Below are 20059 nucleotides of genomic sequence, written 5' to 3'. Positions count from 1 at the left end.
TACACTGCAGCCCTAAGTTGACCAATGGTAGGTTGACTTACAGCCACCACAGTAAGTGATGTCCACACTACCCTCCCTCCTTCTGTCAGTGGTGCGCGTCCTCACTAGGAGCACTTCCACTGATTGAAGAGGGGCAGTGTGGGGGGCTGAGAGCTCATCTGCCCCCTAGCTTTCACATCTCCTGCCAACAGCACTGTCCACACCAGCGTTTTGTTGGCAAAACTTATGTTGGTTGGGGGGGAGAACCCTCCTCCCCCGACAAGTTTTTACTTTAAAGTGCTAGTATAAACCAAGGGTTCTAAAACTGGGGATCTCAGGGGGTTGCAAAGTTATGTGGGGTCATGAGCACATGCCAGCCAGCTAGCTAGCAAGTCTGCTGTGAAAAGTGCTCTTAACAAATATAACTAAGTGTTAAATGTAAAAAAAGTTTAATTTATAAACAGAGGCTTGCTGTGTGAAAGCAGTTGCCAGTACAAAAAGTCTGAGAACCACTGGTGTAGACAAAGCCTTAAGTAATAGTTTCTACACACTGCATCACCCTCATTACATTGACATAAGCCCTACAACTCTTGTGGAGGTGGTGGACTTATGGCTGTGTAGTAAGGCACTTACATCGTCAGGACAAGGATATATTGTACACTAACCTAACTAAATAGAAGCAAGCTGCCTCAGGTCAACTTGTGTAGTGTAGACCAGGCCTCAGACACCTTAATTTGGTAAAGAAGTGCCTGTAAGTTCTCACCTAGTTATCTGCCTTTAATAGAGCTGGAGTACTTGTGGCACCTTAGAGACTGACCAATTTATTTGAGCATGAGCTTTTGTGAGCTTCATCGGATGAAGTGAGCTGTAGCTCACAAAAGCTTATGCTCAAATAAACTGGTTAGTCGCTGAGGTGCCACAAGTACTCCTTTTCTTTTTGCGAATACAGACTAATACAGCTGCTACTCTGAAACCTTTAATAGAGCTGTAGCCAGCAGCCTCCAACACTGCTTGCAGACTCAATTTTAAAAGGTGTAATTGCAGGCTTGAAAACCACCTGCTGGAAAAATGCTGCCAAACAGTCCACTGGCTCATGAGTCAGACTTACAAGATGAGCATTAATGAGCCAAGGATGGGTAAAATGTTACCTAGGGTAGGGCAAGCTCTCCTTTGCCCCTCCTCCAGAGAGAGGTTTCTAAACCCTGGTCTAAACTAGAAAATTAGGTTGGTTTAATTGTGTCCATCAGACTGTGAAAAATCCATGATTAAGATGACCCAAATCCCTGTGTGGAGAGTGTTGTGTTGATGGAAAAACTCTTGTCAACCTAACTCCTACCTCTGGGGGAGGTAGATTATCTACACCAATGGACGAATTCCTCCCATTGGCAGAGGCAGTACCTACACTGAAGTGCTACAGCAGCATATGTTAAGTGTAGACAAACGCTAAGTAAATATCCATCAGCATAACACTACCAAGCAGCAGAGTTCAGTAGCTGTTCCAGTGTTTGCTCACGTAAAGGAGACTGTCACAGGTACAGAACAGCATTTTGCTGTAACCAAAAATCAATTTACCACACAAAAATAGGGTTGTGAGAATTACATACAGCCTGCACTCCTTGAATAAGCACATGGCAAGAATAGCCATTTAGCTCTCTGCTCAAACTGTTAAGTGTTTCTTAGATTGGGAGAAAAAAAAATCCTCTACTAATGTTGATCAAAAGGCTAGTGCCCTAAGCCATACTTTTTTTTTCACTTCTGAAACTTTTTTTAAATTGCACGCTGTTTAAAAGTGTCAAAGCTTTACTCTTTTTAAAAAATGGTATATCTGCTAAAGGGCAGAACAGAAATAAAGGACCATTGTGCCTCAAAACATTGAGAACACCCCCGCATAGTATGAAAGCCTAGCCAAAACAGTTGAGAATCAACCCACATCATTGGCCTCCCTAGCATACACAGCCAACTCCTTCCCTCCCAACCTAGTGGAAGGTCTTCCTAGGGAAGGAGAGAATTGAGAATTTCTAAATCCCCTGCTGCAATGAGATGTGTGTGTGTGTGTGTGTGTATATCTAGCTCCTGACTGCTATCAGGGCCTGATTTTAAAGCTCATTGGAAAGACTCCCATTCATTTTAATGCACTTTGGACCCAATGCTTAGATGGAGGAATAGCACGACACAAAAAATTCTAGGTCCTGCTGCTCAAGTGTGAGAATATAAGGTCACCTTAGATCTGGTAAACTATGGCTTTAAAACAGAGTTGGGATATTAGCTTGAGTAGGCCCAAAACATGTGACCAAAAAGAGACCAGGAGAATGTTAAACTTAGTGACCCTTCAGAATACCAGTGTTCTCTATCTTGAGGTTTGGCCTGAAGTAACAAGTTAATTGGATACCAGGTGCAATAAATGACTATATAAAACTCCCATCTGATCTTAGCTAACACCTGATAATTGGCAATGAAATTACTTGTCTGTTTAAAGGATATAAAAAGCTCAAATTAATTCCTAGCACTGATCTGATCAAGTTGGAGCTGACCAAAATGGATCTAAGCAGCCCTGACTTTACCCAATTTAAGTATCCTGATCAAATGCTTGTTATATTACTGTTGAGGTAATTACCTTTTTGGGGATATTTAGAGCAATTGTATAAATAACCATAAATTCCTTTATTAAATCCAAAGGCTAAATGGTAAACTAGTGTCATGGTAATATTCTGTATAAATTCCAAAATCAAGAGGTGGGGTAAATAAGCAATCCAGTTACTTCTCTCCCACCCTGTATTTTTTTTTTTCAAATCTTTGCAAGGGCAGAACAGTAGCCCTCTACATAGAGGTAGTGCAAACTGAAACCAACTATTGTTAAGAGTAACTACTGGATAATATCCCTGTTATGTGATAGCAGCATGACCACATGTAAAAGTGACTGAAGTGAACTGGTGCCAGGAATTAGCCTCTTACTCACACTCCTCTAGGTTACATGGTATAACACTGCCAAATGAAACCACCTGAACTCCTCAGCCTGGAAGGGAAGCTGGCAGAGAACCCAAGGTAGTGTCAGCAGTGCTTCCAAGCTTTCCTGGAAGCAAGGTTTTTATAAAGAAGACTGGTGTGCAAAGAATCAAGCAAGGGAAGGAAGCAGAAGTGGAATGGTGGGAAATAAAGGAGTGCACAAAAGTAGAGACAATGACATGACTCATAGAAGTCCTGTCTCCCTAGTCCCCTATAATGCAGAACACTAGAAGGTAAACGGAAGGGATGCACAGGACCAGCAACTATGTGTATCAGCCTCTTTCTGCAACCCCCCCATTGCCTTTCACTCGCTAGCTCCCACTCTTACACACATCCCACAGATATACTGAAGCCTGCCAGAAACCCACCTATTTTTTTCAATCTTACCTTTAGGGAGGTGGGTGTTTTTTGCAATTTAAAAAAAAACACTTTAAGTTAATGGCCTGACTGTCACAGGTGCTAGGATTCTGCAGCTCCCATGATCATTAGTGGGATCTGAGGGCAGACAGGACTTCTGTAAATCAGACCATAGATGTGTAGTGAAGGTACCTAATCTTATCAGGTACATGTTTTTTCTCAGTGTAATGTGCTGCTGGAGTTGAGCAACAGCAGACAGGTGTTATGTAATATGAGTTATGGTATTTTATGTAAGTGTATGGAGAGCATGCAAGTTTAAAGCTATAGCATATAGCAAGAAGCATATGCAGTTTAGTGGATTTTTTTTAAAACATGTTGAGACCTGTGGCCTTAATCTGGCAACTGGACCTGACTAGGCTGAGCAATATGGAAGCTAATGGAACTTTGGCAGAGCCTGTGCTCTCCAAATGCAGATAAAGGATTCTTAGACTATATGGAAAGTTAATCCCTCGAATAGGAAATAGGATTAAATTTTTGCCTTTTTGTATACGGCTATCTTCCCCTTTACATGAATATCTTTGCAAATTTCAGGGAGCTGAGTTAAGTTCAGTGGGCAGTAGAGGAAGACTTGCACGGTAGTAGTAAAATGATTAGCTCTCAACAGTTCATTTCCAGACTAAAACATTTGGCTTTAAGTTGTGGGGGGGGGGGGGAATGGAGGGGGGGGGTGTTAACTGGAGTTCCATGGGTTACTTTCAACCTTCTTCAAAATAGCTTTGTGTTTAGGAAGTGTTTTGGGCTTGAAAATATTCTCAGCATATCAAAATCATGGAATAGTTATAAGGTGCTAGCTCAGGCTGTATCCATATCATCTTGTGTGATCAGACTGTTAAAGAGTAAAAAAAGCTCTGGAGAGTAACACTAGATTACTGCTTGGCTAGGGGACCTTTCTAGACCACAGTCAACTCCAAGAAATGTTGACCAGTCAGCATTTGACACTCTTCCTGCTGCTTCAGATCATCTGGCTTGGAATTAAGGGAGGTAGAGTACAGATAAAGATAAGCCATGGGTCACATGCTGCTATTTTTTCCTGAGGGCACACGTTAACTGATCATGAAGCCTGCCCTCACTTTTAGAAGTTACATATCACCTGTATTACTCTCCCTGAAGTGTTTATTGGATAACATTGTAAGGAGCTGACTTGCATGTGCTCTGTTTGCTAGAGGGAAAGTAACTTCACTCTACAGGATAATTCCTCTACTACAAACATTCTCCTCTAGCTAAAGTGAGAGGGGCTTGAGTTCTAGATCAGGAAGATCTCCGTTGTATCCCCACTGCTGCCAGGAAGTTCCTAGTAAGGGTCTGCTGCAGCAGCAATAGGATTTCTAGGAACTTAATGGCTAAGATTTGCAGTATATTTTACTTCCTGTTCTGTCATGTAACTGGTATTGAACTGAGGAGAAAGACGTCCATGATACATGAAGAGATTCTTCTGTAGTTAAAGCACTGTGGTATCCTTAAGCTGAAAGACACAAGATAATTAGTTCAATTCCAGCAGCTGACAACTATAGTTAAATTTAAACAGAACATGGATTTTTCCCATGCAAGATAACTATAGTTAGTCAGAAACCAAAGCTTTTTCTGAAGTTTTACTTCAAAAATGATGCCATTTTTCATTGACTTAAAATGTCATAGTTCCATTTTTTTTGTCACGTGTTCAGTATTCCCTTCTTCCACGCTAGAAAAAAGGGGGCAGGGGAGAGATGACAGGGAAGAGGCAGCAGCTAAAGAAGTTTGTTAGGATACCTCTTCTCAGTTTTACAACTGGAAAAGCAGTGTTGGGTTTGTTCTCTTCCCTGCCTTTTTCAGTTTCCAAAAACCAAACTGTCAGCTCAGGTTGATTTTAAAACTTTGCTTCAAAATTTCCAGGTGAGAAAACTGACACATTGTCCCTTGAACATTTTCCAATTTAAAATGTTATGGAAAAAATTGAGCAGTTCTAACTCCAAGTTCTATGTTCCTTTGATATCTGGGACTCTGCACTTTAGACTTGGCACACAAATGAGCTGATTGTATGTGGGTTTTTTAAAGTAGTTGTACCTGTATTTTTTTAAACCTTTTATATACCTTACAGCTGTATCTACCATGACCATGTTATAATTCAAGTAGGAACCACATCTCTGAATTTTCTATTTTTGTGCACAAAGTCTCATGTGTGAGCTATTGTTACATTGGGTGTGGATTTGCTTCCATTACATGAGCCTGCAGTGAATTGTTACAATTCACAAAACAAGAATTTCCTGAAAGACAGACAATAAGGCTTTCATTCTGAAGAGCTGCAGTCTCATACTTGCATTTCTACAGATGAACTTGGTTATGTAGATTTCTGCTTACTTTTTCATCTTAACCTAAATACTGTAAAGCCTGGAAGGAAAAGATTATACATGTTCAAATACCTTTGTTTCCTTCCCAGAAAGGGTCTACCTCCACACAGACCATTCTGTTCTATTAAGAACAGAGTATGCTCACCAGAAACTTAAGTTTTATTTTCAAGGACACTTTTTTTCTTCAGCTGCTCAGTCGGATGAAAGATATGGACTACCACAGTGGTTTTCAAAGTTCAGGTCACAACCCAGTCCTGAGTCACAGAATGCAAGGTAGCCTTGTTCAGCACCCAGGGACCCCAGTGGCTGGCCAGTAAAAACTAGTAGTCCTTACCTGTTCTGACACCATGCTGTGCTCTGGAAGCAGCCAGCAGGTCCAGCTTGTAGGCAGGTGGGCCACAGAGCTCCGTGTGCTGCCCAAGCACCAGCTCTGCACTCCCACTGTTCCCAGAGGTGGGGATGGGGGGAGAGCAGGCAGGGAGTGCCTGCAGGTGAGAGCCAGACAGAGCCACTTGTTCCTCTGCCTAGGACCTGGAGCTGCTGGCTACTTCCAGGGCGCAGCGTGGTCTGCGGTGCCAGGACAGGTGGGAAGCCTGTCTCTGCACCCCAGCTGTGCTGCTGACCAGGAGCCACCAGAGGCAAGCCTGTATCCCAAACCCAGAGCCCCTCATCCCCAGGCCAGAGCCCTGACCCCCTTCTGCACCCATCATCTCCAGTCCCATCTGAGCCTGCACCACCAGCCCACAGCCCTGACCTCCTTCCCACACCCCAACCCTCTGCCCCAGCCCTGAGCCCCCACCCATGTCCCAAACCCCTCATCCCCAGCTCTGCTGGGTCATGGGCATCAATTTTCTTCAACTGGGTTCCTAGAAAAAAGTTTGAAAACCACTGGACTTAGTCATTTTCACAATTGTGACAATCTAAAGTGTCTTCCTGTCATAAAAGGTTAGATTACACTAACAGTGCAAGTACAGGCAAATGTAACAGGGGCTGAGGTGTTTAGACACTGGAGTGCGTTTACTGACAAAAGCGGTATTAGACTAAACAAAGGATTCACCTCATTTTGAGAAGTGTCAAGCTCCATCTTCAACTACAGCACCTGAAAACTTTTAGCATGTTTACCAAAATGACAGCACTTCCACTATTACAGCACCATCTCTTGCAACACTAGAGTCAGCACTACAGTGTCCACATGTGAGCCTGTTGTGTAACTTGAAATTATACCCAGTGTTTGAAAACTTAGAAATTACTTCACAGATTCACAGTATGACAAAGTGAAACTTCTGAAGGCCATGGCAAATTGTGATTAATGAACATCAGATGGCAGCAGATTGACAGTAATAAAGATTGGAAAGCTCCATGGGCGAGGGGGGGTGAATTATGTAATACAACAATCTATTCTATACCACTTCTCATGCACCAGACTTACAAGCCAACTTGATGTTGCAACTGCCCCCTGCTTTAAGTTAGCCTTCCCTGGCAACTGCTGTGACAAGAGCATCAACCTTTTTTGTCTTCATGGGAAGAAGAAACCTATTTTCTTTAGGCAACCAAAACATTGGAATCAAAGTAAAACTGTGTATTCCTAAAAATAGGGGACAGCCATGAAGGTGTACAAAGCAGCTTCCCACACATCATCCATTGAAGAAAGTGGTTTCCAGAATCTCCACACCACACTTCACTGTTTGCTGGTCAGGAAGCCTGTCTTAAAGATGAAAAAGCAGTCTGATTCATCTCTAACAACCCTGTTCTGTATGTTATCTGCTAAAATCTTTTACAGAAGGAAAAAACAAACATTTAAGTACTCCATCAAAATACTTACCACTTTTGCCTTATATGAAGAGGTTCCAGCTGCACAGATCTAGGCCAGATTTAATTTGAAAAGCTTAGACAGCTGTTCTTCAATTATATATCCCAACCCTCTTAAAAAAACCCTTTTTTCTCCTCCTTAGCACAAATTATTCCAGCAGATACTGACTCAGGCAGTGAAGAAACTAGGAAAAGACTGCTGCACTTGGTAAAACTGCTTTTTTGTAACATCCACATACATCTGAAAGAGGAACCATGAGGTGTAAGACATTTTTGCCATTTTGATCCAACAACATACACCATCATTTACCTTTTCTTCAGTGACTAACATGGCAATATTTTTATTTGACTCCAGCTAAAACAAGGCCTAAAGTACATCCTCTCCATCAATCCCAACTGGTAGTTTTGTAGGAGGAGGGAGAAGGCAGAGTGTTGGCTCAAAACTCTGATCATGGGTACCTGCAGCTTAAAAAGAGGGGCAGGGAAGGAACAGTTGCATTCCATTTCCTCAATATCCGTATATCCTGAAAGAGAACAAATGTAATAAGTGCCTGATAAAGTTACTCAAGAAATCTGTTTTGTACCAAGACTTCTCACCATACCCAGTCCCTCCCACTGTAGTGCTCACACTGTGGCAAACAGACAAGATAAAACTACCAGTTGCTACCATGAAGGCCTGTCTTAAACAGATGCTTGATGTACTCTACCTACTTCCAAGGGCAGCCCGAGTGTTCTTCTGCCCCCCCCCCCACACACTTTTTTTTTTTTTAAAAGCACTTTAACACCACTTTACATGGTTTGGTATGCCAACCTAAGAAGGGATTATGAATAATTTACAGGAGACCTCTACAACTGCCTCCCGCACCCCCACTTGCTGTGAGAAAGCATAGAGATCACCTGCATCCCTTATGGCCTCTTCATCCACCAAGAACCAGCTGAGAGCAGGACCCAAAACTACTATTATTCCTTTCAGGAATTTGACAATCACATGTCATCACGAGTCTAAGTGCAGACAGGGCCTCCTTCCTGCATGGTAAAAACAAAGAACAGCCTGGACCCCTAACTAACAGATGCTATAAACCCTGCCTTTGAGGGGAAGGAGCACTATCCACCCTAAAGCCTGCAACAGTGGGCCTAATATTAGAAGGAACCTGTGCTTGAAGCAGGAAGTCTCACAAATTACTACCCAACATCTAACTTCCCTTTCCTAAGCAAGCTAATAAAGAAGTCTCCCAACAATGCCCAACTGCAATCACCACCTGGATGAAGAAGAGCTGAATCCAGCCAAGACTGAGAGAATGCTGGAAGAAAGAGGGGAAAGTCTTCAGGGATCTGATCACACGCACAACCTGGGGAGCCTCTGGCCTCAGATGACGTTGTCCATTGCCTTGGGGTCTTGAGGGATTCCTGAGTGCTACTAAATGCCCACACAGGTACGGTGGGAAAACACCTACTTCCGTGGACGAAGGGCAGGAACAGTCCTACGGGACACAGGCCTAGCCACGCGTCTGTGAACCCCGAGCTCGATTAGTGCCGCTCCTCAGACGCCAGTGGAGCCGCGCCCCCCGAACGCAGCAGCCCCGAACCACCGCTTGCCGTGCGCCCCCGCCCCCGCTCGAGGTTTCTGCCCCCACGGCCACAGCGGGCGCCCCCTGGAAAAGCCCCCCCGCAGCCCGGCGCCCCAGGAGCACGGTCACGCGGGCGAGGCCCGGCGCCCGAGTGGGACGAAAGCCTGGGCCCGACTCCCGCCCGCCCGCCCGCCTGCCTCGCAGCGACCCACGCGCAGCTCGCGCGCCTTGGCCGGCCTGCAGACCGGCCGTTACGCTTCTTCCCGCTCCGCCACGCGGGCACCACCCTCCGGCGCTCCGCGTCGGGCCGCTGGGAGCCCCCGCGCGCCACCCTCCCAGCCCCGCCCAGCGGGGGCAGCCCTGGGGCTTGCGGGGGGGGGGTCTCCCACGCCGCTCGCTCGCTCACCCGCGGGCCTCGCTCTGATGGGCCAGAGGCCTCGCGCCGCTGCCGTCCGCGGGGCAGAGGGAGCCGGGCGCAACTAGGGCTCCGTCCGGGCCGTTCCGCGCACGCTCCTACTCGGCAACCGCCCCCCTCCCCCTTCACCACGGTTGACCCCTCGCGGGGGCGGGGGGGGATTTAAGCACGCCGCACCGTCAAGGCTGGGGGAGCGGGTGATAACCGAACGCACTGCGCGGTCTACTGGCCGCCGCGCCCACCCGTCCGTCTGGAGGGAGAGAAGCGGCGCGACCCCCTCGCTGTTTCCTCCCTTTCCTTACTCGACCCTGAGCACTCAGCTCCCGCCCTCCCCTTGCCGACATTTTAATCCGATTTCCCCGGCCTTTCCTCCGCCCGAACGGCGAACCCAACACCACCAACATGGCCGCCCAGCGCCCCCTCTCGGTCTCTCCCCACCCCGTTTTCTCTGCGGCTGCGCGGCGCAGAACCTTATAGGAGTTGTAGTTCTCCGTGCGCCCGGGGCCTGCTGCGAGACATGGGAGCGAACTACAAATTCCAGAATGCCGCACCGCCGATCTAAAGGGGCCAATGGGAGGCTTCCCCCCCTTCCCTCCCACCCTGGCCATAGGGATGATGTCATTGCAAAACAGGCAGGGGAGGTTTCTGCACTGCAATTCATTGTGCTACGCTGTAGCCTCCTCCCCCTGCTGCTGAAGCGCTCGGGCAGCGACTAAATCCCAAGCAAAGGGGAGGGGGACCATATAGACATCCCAAGGGAGGTGCAAGCCCTGCCCCATGTCTAGGTGATTGAATCCCACGTTGCGTCTTGTTTTATGGTTTCGCAGGGGAAGGGGGGAAAATCCCAAATCCAGGTGAGTTCTGTGATTTCTTGCTATCAACTTGTCTGTAATATGTATTTTTAAGTCAGAAAAGTGCAATTGATGGGGGAGGTTCTGTGCAGGGCTATTTGAGGGGGGGGCAGGGGTACCACTGGGGGGAAAAATAAACCTTTTTTTTTTCTGTGCATTGAGTTGTCTATAAACTGGATTATTATTTGTTAGAGGGGCGGTTGCGTGTGGAAAATCCTTACAGAGCTAGACTTGCCTGCAGAACGATTATCAGACAGTGTTGATTCCCGTTCGTATACAGATGTTGGAGGGGTTGTGTGTCTGGTGTGGAGAGGAAGAAGCAATTGAGATGCGGATTTATTCTACTTTCAAGCCTTTTTAAAAAAATGCTTGATGCATTTCAAAAGAGCTGATTTATAGGGGAATAAAGTAGTGACTTAAATTTAGTTTTGGAATACTTTATTGCCTTTTTTTCTTGTGTTTAAAAGAACAAATGGGTGATATATTTTAAATAGCAGACTTACTACTGATACGAAATGCTTTCTTTCCCTTTCTCTACACCTTCAGGATAACATATTAGAAATAGCCACAGTAGTAGGCTCAATCATGTTAAAATGTGTGTGTAAAAATAAAAGCACAACACACACTTCACATTTCTGTGTCAGTATTCTTTTTAGCCAGTCACAGGACGTTTAAGTCTGACTTGTTTTTATTAAGAATATTCTCTTTTTAAAATATGGTTAATTTTGAGTGTTTGAAAAAGTGAACATCTGTCGATTTTTTTTTAAATTTTTTTTAAAACTCTGTTGCAACTTTAAGCACACAGTAATAAATAAGTAGTCATTTGATTATACTTCCCTAGGATACAGTTTTTAGTAACAAATAACTGGAGGGAATCCTGGTACAATTTGCCATCTCAATGTTGAAAATAGCAGCAAATGGGATTGACCTTAATTTGCTATTGCTTAATGGTGCCAAGGTGCTATGAGATAGGAGTGTTTCTGGTTGGTGAGGGACATGGGACTGGTGATGGAAAAGGGAAAAAATATTTGGGGGGGGGGGCCCTGGGGCTATTGTGTGTGCATTGTGGATTTTTGTTAGATCTATTCCTTGTCTCTTTCAGGGGAAAAAGTCACTTGAAGTGTGTGACTGGCTCTTAGCTATTTCAGCTTTTTCAGATTTATTTTTGAGTAGTGTGAGTGAATATATACTTTTAAACCAACAGCTGGACTAAATGCTATAAAATTAACTCTAGAATCCAACACAGTTTCACAATGCAGTCCTCACTTTCTTTGGAGACGGTGCAGTGAAGAGTACAGGATTTGGGGGTGAGGGATCTGGGTTCTTTTCCCAGTTCTCTCCTTAGCTCTGTGGGGAAAGTCACTTGCTTCAGTTTCCACATCTGTAAAATGGGGTTAATGCCTGCTTTTGTTACGTGCTTTGAGATGTTTGCATGAATAGTGCTACCATAACAAGTTGCAATATATTATTTATTCTTTTCTAAAACTATATCATCACTGCAATTACAAGTATACTCCAGAGAAATCTACTTTCTTTTGTATAACACTATATTAGCAGCACACACACAGTTTTGCGTCACTGCAGCATTTGCAGCATCTCCCGTCTGGGTCCCTTCAAAGTTTATCTACTCCAGTGACTGAACCCCCCCCCCCGCATATTTGCTTCTGCGTTACTCTTGTGTAACTGTGACTGTTTTGTCCTTTGGCAGACTTTCCTTGGAATTGCAATGCTAAGGGATGTGTGACATGAGTGCAATGTGGACAATGAAACTCCCTGTATCTTTTGATTAAAGTGGTTGTAAACACTAACACAATGGTTGTGGAGTCAATGTGTAATGCAGAACATTTCATGTGATCTTATCTTGCAACTAAATTCCTGAGGGGTAAACATTCCTCAGCTAAATCAAATCTCATATTTTTTTTATCTCTTCTTTTTCCTTTCTCCTTGTTGTTGCTAAGTTAAAGGAGAGGAACAGCAGTGCATGCAGTCCAGTTGCCTTTTATTTTTTAGACTTTTATTTCCTGGAATGGCGTCCCTCTCCCCCTCTTTTTTTGGTCAAGGGAGTGAGTGCGTAATTTAATATACGACTTCTCCTGTTGGCTGTAAGAGAGGAGCCTTTACAGCAGTGATTTTGTAGGCTATGAAGAGCAAGCGCTGGAACTGCAGTTTGAAAGTGTATTTGGTAAATTAATGATATGCGAAACCTATATAGTAGGGGATTCATTGGGGGGGATGGTGGTCCCTAATCTAATTACTGTGCCTGTATATTTATGCCCATCTTGCAGTCTTATTCATTGTTTTCACATATGCTTGTTTAATCATGTTGCTGAATTAATGAATTTCTCTAAATAATAATGAGTTTGTCTAAAGTGTTAGCATTCTGGTCCTATATAATAAAATAGCAATAATTAGAGTTAAAATGTACTTTAGAAATTCAGACACCAAGTAGCATGCAGGCAAATGCAATATTTACCAGGATGTGTTGCAGTTTTTGCCTTGGAGTAACAGAAATGTAAAAAGACTTAAAAGTTGGGCATTCAGGAGGTCATCTGTCACCATAAATGAGAAACAAGGTGAGTGAGGTAATATCTCTTATGGACCATCTTCTGTCGGTGAGAGAGACAAGCTTTCAAGCTTGATCCGGTAAAAGATATTACCTCACTCACCTTGTCTCTCTAATATCCTGGGGCTGACACTGCTACAACTACACTGCATGCAACCATGAATAAGCAAAGTCAAGAACTATCGGGTCACTCCTTCTAAATAGCTGGTTTGTAGAAACTTCACGTTTATTTAGTAACTTACATCCTGATCCCACAAAGACTTAGGTGTCTGCATTTACTCATGCAAATAATCCCACTAGATTTAATAGGACTACTTGTGTGAACAAAGTTATGCACAAGTCCACATAATTGCAAGATCAAGGCCTTATTTGCTAAGCATCAGCAATGAGGTATACACTGTATTGGAGGCAAAGTAAGATGGTCCTTCACCTGCAAGTGCTTTGGGACAGGGAAGGTCCCAGTCCCACACTGGGATCTACTGAATCCTACCCTGATATGGAATTGGGGTCTAAAATACAGACACAAATAAGAGAAAGCAGACTTGGAGACCCAAGGAAAGTGCTGAAATAGATTTGTTTCAAGTTTTGCTCTCTCCATCTTCTCCTCTGCTACAGTGCTGGGTGAGAGAAGTTATTTGACTCACTTGGGGTGACGGGGGACGACTTGTGGGAGACATGAGCCTTTAGGAAAGATTTGAATAAAGACAACTTGGTGCCCTGGGACTTAAGTGGTCATCCATATAGGGGCAACTTGGAAGAAGATAAGAAATCAGGAGTGGGAGAAAAATGAAGAGGGTGCTGAGTCTGGCATACCTGGTGTGCCCTTTTCTATTGTTTCTCCCATTAAACAGGTTTTTCCTCTTCTTTTTTTTTTTTTTTTTTTTTTTTGACCAGTGTAACTCACTTGTGCATGTGTATTACATCCCCCCCCCCCCCAGTTCACATGAAATGAGTCATGTATGGCTTGAGTGAGGGAGCCTTGCCTCTTTAACTCAAGCAGTAGCAACTCCTGCTCTTTGTTCTGGAGGTCCCCAGTTCTGTCTTCACTGTGTTAATCAAGATGGCATCTGTCATTGAGAACTTCAGTCATCTAGTGTAACTGTAAGTTGTGGTCTGTCTTACGCAGATTTATCTGTAGCTGTATTGTTTGTGTGCCAGGGAACTGCTTTTTTTTTTTTTTTTTTCGTAAAATAAAATTAAATGAACAGTTACAACAGGCCTGATTCTACAGTCGAGATTTGGGTACAATCCTTTTTGTTTTTAGGGAAAGATTTGCTTTTTTAGTAAATGGGTCCTAAAATTTGAAAGCAAATGTTGCTGCTAATAGTTGCAGAAATGGCAGTCAGGAAACGTGTCTGAACCTAGCTGGCTTGCACAGGTGTGGTTTGTTTTTCTGTGTGTCCAGATTACATAGATGTATGTGGCAATGTGAAAGTTAGAGAAAGTATGCATCATAATATAAGTGTATTGATTATAGTAGGACAGGAATTGCATAGGATGGTACAAGGTAGGTTAAAACTGGGAGTAATGGGATAACATTTAAATCAGGGAAAATTGGGACTGGATATCAGGCAAAACCTCTGAGAGTAATACTTTTTTAGATTATTCCAGTCTCGTAAATGGTGACAGCTCCATTACTAAATCACTAACTCAGTTGGAGAAAGCATGAAAAGTAGATTATAGGAACCATTCTGCATTGGTTGGGGGGCATGAACTAGATGACCTAAAAGATCCTTTTTTTAGTGTCCAATTTCTATGATATCATCCTGCAGTAAATAAGTTAGTCAATTATTGACATAATTGGTGAGAGAAATTGTGTTGGTTTTTAATGCATGTTTTATAGTATGAAAAATTGTTCTGTCACGTTTGTGATCTAAATGTTTCCTGGACTGTGATGCCTTTCAATTGGACCATGCTTTAAATTTAGGTGAAATCGAACAAATCGAGGCAAATACATCCCTGATAGAACTCCATTTAATTCGTTACAATTACATGAGCAATCAGTTTGGCCCATTAAACTCAATGTTACTATTTAAACATAATTAGGCTTGGAAGGCTTTGATTTTTATTGGTAAATGTTGATAGATGTAGACTTAAACCCCCCCCCCCCATTTCCATTGATAATTTAAATTTACAAATAGGCAAAATAAGAAAAATGGTGCTTGTGAACTTAGTTTGATTTAAGGCTATTTTCTTTGTGTATTGTGACATGATGTTGACAATATGTGTTTTTTTTAATGATTATGAAATTTTAACGTCTTAAATCTCACTGTCATTAGATTATCTGACTCCTTCTGTTTGACCCCTCCATAATTTTCCATAATTGTGAACATTTATATTGATAAAAATCAAAATAAATGCTTACAAATAAACATTGATATTATCCATCAAATTTTATGTAAAAAAAAATCACATTCTGCCAAGCTCAGATGTAACTGAGAGCAAATTGAAGTGTATCTTTATTTCAGTTGGTTCTTCACTGCTCCTCATCTACGCTACTAAAAACTGTTTATACAGCATGTCTACACTGGAGCTGAAGATGTGTTTTCCAGCTGGGATATACATATCCACACTAGCTGTGATTGAGCCAGCATACTAAAAATAGAAGTGCATCCATGGCAGCACAAGCAGCAGGATGAGCAAGCGGCTCCGAGTATGTGCCTATGGTTTCACATGGGATCATACTCTGAACAGCTAGCTTATCCTGCTGCTTTGTTTTGCCATGGTTCTGCTTCTGCTTTTCCATGCAAGCTCAATCAGAGCTAGCACGGGTATGTCTGCCTGAGCTGGAGATTACACCTCCATCTCCAGTGTAGACATACCCACAAATTTGGGGCCTGTGCAAACTAAGTGCCTGGGGATTGTGTTGTAATGTGACTTGGCCTTGCCTGTGTAGGTGGGACCACATGGTGGGATTAACAATGAACTGTGATACTCAGTCATGCTTCGGTCCTTTTAAAGTTGTGGGTAGCATACATCTAGTTTGTGTACTTTGCCTGTAGCAGAAATATTTTCCTCTAGCTTATTGAGTTTAGTCCTATTAAATGCAACAATAAGTTTCCTTGCATAATGACAGGTTTCAGAGTAGCAGCCGTGTTAGTCTGTATTCGCAAAAAGAAAAGGAGTACTCGTGGCACCTTAGAGACTAACCAATTTCTTTGGGCATAAGCTTTCGTGAGCTACAGCTCACTTCACGAAAGCTTATGCTCAAAGAAATTGGTTGGTTAGTCTCTAAGGTGCCACAAGTACTCCTTTTCTTTTTGCGAATGTTCCCTGTACTGAGACCCCTTTTTTCCTTGGAAGTTGAGGGGATTGGGGAAAGCTGTGTTGGCTTGGAAAGAAATGATCTTGCATGTGGCTTTTGAAGAGACTGTCTGTCTCCCACAGAATGAGCGCTGTGCAGGTAAAAAATAGCATCTTAGACACAAACATGTACAAGAGTCAAATAGGCCTCCAGTAACTCTGTCCTAATTAAAGGCAATTGCAGAATGGAGCATTGATGCAAGCCCCTTGTAGTTGAAGCCATCAATGAACGTGTTTCAATTACAAAGTCACAGGCCCATTCAGGAAAATTTTATAAAGTCCTTGTTAGTGCAGAATATGTACTGTGTGAAAAAGTCACTAATCCAAAGTGCAATGTGCATATATAAAAAGGGAGCAGAGTCTATCAATGTGAATTCATCTCTCCTGCATGGAAGCACCAAAGAATCCCAAGACCCTATAGAATAGTAATAGGCCTTGACTTAACTTTATTTGTGAATACTGAAGAAAATCTTGTCTTATGTATTTACCACCCCCACCTGATACTGGAGAGGGATGACTGTGTAACAGCCTCCTGTATGAACATTCTGTGAAGCTTGAAACTCAGACCTTCAGAGCCATAGAACAGACCATTATCACTTGAGCTAAAGGAGTTAACTCCATTAACTGGTTGCAATAGTTAGGTGTTTATTGACCAGCCACAGGGTGGGGGATGTGACACATGCTGTGTCAATGTGTTACACCTTGATTTCCATTCTGTTTCTCTACCTTGCTTTGCAGTAAAGAAGCACTTTCCTATTTTCCTCTTAAATATTAACATTCAAGTAGCCAGATAATTTAAAATGTACTGGGGGCTGTGTTACAGAATCCTGAGAGAGGTCATGGAAAGGGACTTCTGGTTGAATATGTTTGAGTTAGGAGTGAGGATTGTGACAAAAATATACCATTTTAATCCCTCACCCCCCTGAAATACTGCTACTGAACCATATTGCTGCACTAATCTGGGGTGCAGTGAGGCAGCTGCCTGGGGTAATAAGACTGTCATGTAGGGTGCCACATCTGAGGAGTCACTGTTGGAACAGCATCATCCAAAATAGCTGAGAGGCCAGTATCAAACTGCTCCCTCCCTGTAGTGGAGTTTCACCTTCGTGATTCTTTCTTGTCCCCATTCTACTATAGTGTCATTGTTTATATAGTGATGTGTCTCAGGCTCCTTTGGGGCCTCAGATACTGGGTGCAAATGATTCTGTGTCACATTAGGAAATGAATGAGCATAAATGGAGACATCAGTCTGGAGGTAGAAGTAACACTAATAAGGAATAGGACGGGTTGCTGGAAAAAAGGAAATAATATCTGACTAAAGAGCCGGTGCACCTATGCACTGCCCGATGGGTAATGAAATTAAGGCATAACGTCTTGGCAGGCACTCCGCTCCTGCTGTCAAACTCCGTTGGATTCTGCAGAACTATGGAAGAGATCCTTATTCAGGTGTTAGACTAGCAACTACAATTTAAAGGTGAATTCCTTTCTTCAAATAGACACATGTTCAAAGAGTTAGTGATCGAGACCCTGTCAGGTTAAAAGTCATGATTTTATTCAAAAGCAGATTCTCTTAAAACCTAGGTTCTAAATAACCTCTTGGATTATAAAATTGGAAAATTAATAAAGAAAACTTACACGTCATTACATTATATCATTTATCCATTTTTGAGCTTGAATAATGAAATAAATCAATTAGTTTAATATTTTGTTTTAGGGTAAAGTGTAACCATTAATTTTATAGTACAAATCCAATTTCAATCCTAACTTGGGATAGGGTCAGATTCAGTGCTCTCTATAGTGGTACTCAGCTTTTGGGTTCTGGTACTCAGTGCTATAACTAGGTTGCAAAGATATTTTTAGTAAATATCTATGTAAATTTAAGGGTGCGGGGAGTGGAGAGGTAAGGCAAAAATTCTGTGGGTCTTATAAAAGTTTTCTTATAAAACCTGAGTTCTGGGATAGTGACCTAATGGAATCCCTTCATAGGTCTCCTGCAAAGATAAAATATTGGGTTTACCTTCTCTTTTGCTGCTTTCTAGTGAGTGAAGAGAGGTTTAAATTCAGTTTCTTTTTTCACACTAGAACTTCAGGCTTTGTCTACCCTGAAACACTGTAGATGACAGGAGAACTAATAGGATTGTGACATCTCAGACGTCCTAAAATCTCTTTAATCTGAATAATCAACAGGTGAAATAACTTTTTCTCTTTAGATGGTTTAAAATTGTATCTTGTGAGGGTTTTTTGTTTTTCTTTTCTTTTTTTTTTTTTTGCTAACAGCTGTTTAAGACCTGAATAATAAATGGTTGGGCTGAAAAAGCTTTCCTTACACATATTAGATCTTCAGTAGACCTTCCAGCAGAAGCTGTTGATTCCTGCTTTGACATTGCTGATACTTCAAGGTGAAAATCAAGCATGGTTTTTGTTTTTAAAATGTGAATTCAGGAGATAAATATTTCAGACTTTTGGTACCTCGTGAGAAAAAGTAGGAGAAATAACATTTCCCTTTTCTTTTGCAGCTCCTCTTTAAGTGCATGCTCATGTGTGTCTTCATAGGAAAAAAGATGCTGGCTAAAATGAGGTAAAATCCTAGTGAAGACAAGGCAGTTGTCGTCATTTTCACAAGTTGACAGGTTGAGATGAAGGGTCTGAGGGAATCTAGAGTTTACTTTGATTTGCTAACTCATGTTAAAAACTACAAACTTGTCTTTACTAGTATTTTACCTCATGTTAATTACCACTTGTTGATAAGAACACTCCAACTGCCGCCCCCCCCCCCCCGCCTTACCCCCCGCCCAGTGAAGACAATGCCCTGTAGGTTGTATTTCTCAATAGTGCAACAATGGGCTAATTCTTGACTCCAGATCTTCTTAGAATCATAGAATATCAGGGTTGGAAGGGACCTCGGGAGGTCATCTAGTCCAACCCCCTGCTCAAAGCAGGACCAATCCCCAACTAAATCATCCCAGCCAGGGCTTTGTCAAGCCTGATCTTAAAAAATATCTAAGGAAGGAGATTCCACCACCTCCCTAGGTAATGTATTCCAGTGTTTCACCAACCTCCTAGTGGAAAAAGATTTTCCTAATATCCAACCTAAACCTCCCCCACTGCAACTTGAGACCATTACTCCTTGTTCTGTTATCTGCTACCACTGAGAACAGTCTAGATCCATCCTCTTTGGAACCCCCTTTCAGGTAGTTGAAAGTAGCTATCAAATCCCCCCTCATTCTTCTCTTCCGCAGACTAAACAATCCCAGTTCCCTCAGCCTCTCCTCATAAGTCATGTGTTCCAGTCCCCTAATAATTTTTGTTGCCCTCCTGGACGTTTTCCAATTTTTCCACATCCTTTTTGTAGTGTGGGGCCCAAAACTGGACACAGTACTCCAGATGAGGCCTCACCAATGTCGACTAGAGAGGAACGATCACGTCCCTCGATCTGCTGGCAATGCCCCTACTTGTACATCCCAGAACGCCATTGTCCTTCTTGGCAACAATGGCACACTGTTGACTCATATCCAACTTCCCGTCCACTGTAATCCCTAGGTCCTTTTCTGCAGAACTGCTGCCTAGCCATTCGGTCCCTAGTCTGTAGCGGTGCATGGGATTCTTCCGTCCTAAGTGCAGAACTCTGCACTTGTCCTTGTTGAACCTCATCAGATTTGTTTTGGCCCAATCCTCCAATTTGTCTAGGTCCGTCTGTATCCTATCCCTACTCTCCAGCATATCTACCTCTCCTCCCAGTTTAGTGTCATCTGCAGACTTGCTGAGGGTGCAATCCACACCATCCTCCAGATCATTAATGAAGATATTGAACAAAACCGGCCCCAGGA

The 20059-nt window shown here is 43.0% G+C and overlaps 1 protein-coding gene and 1 long non-coding RNA gene across 4 annotated transcripts in view; one reads left to right on the top strand and one right to left on the bottom strand.

The window, feature by feature from the left end:
- Window positions 1-4146: 4146 nt before the first annotated feature.
- On the bottom strand, window positions 4147-10034 carry LOC311514781. Of its 2 annotated transcripts, none has more exons than XR_014709937.1 (3): window positions 8430-9096; window positions 7843-8056; window positions 4147-4861 (listed from the first exon to the last, which is right to left on the bottom strand). It is a non-coding gene; the product is annotated as an uncharacterized lncRNA (long non-coding RNA). The 2 variants fall into 2 exon arrangements; XR_014709936.1 differs by lacking the exon at window positions 4147-4861 and adding an exon at window positions 9507-10034 and having other exon boundaries at window positions 7655-8056; window positions 8430-8558.
- A 105-nt stretch (window positions 10035-10139) lies between these two features.
- Window positions 10140-20059, top strand: part of RAB30 (RAB30, member RAS oncogene family) — a 64341-nt gene continuing 54421 nt past the window's right edge. For both annotated transcript variants that reach the window (XM_084632269.1, XM_084632270.1), the window contains exon 1: window positions 10140-10369. The gene's annotated coding sequence lies outside the window, so the exon portion shown is untranslated. The remainder of the gene's footprint in view (window positions 10370-20059) is intronic.

This window comes from Lepidochelys olivacea (genome assembly GCF_965140295.1).
Source record: "Lepidochelys olivacea isolate rLepOli2 genome assembly, chromosome: 1".
Lineage (NCBI taxonomy): Eukaryota > Metazoa > Chordata > Testudines > Cheloniidae > Lepidochelys > Lepidochelys olivacea.
Note: the sequence above shows the minus strand (reverse complement) of the source record. Positions and strands in the feature narration are given on the sequence as shown.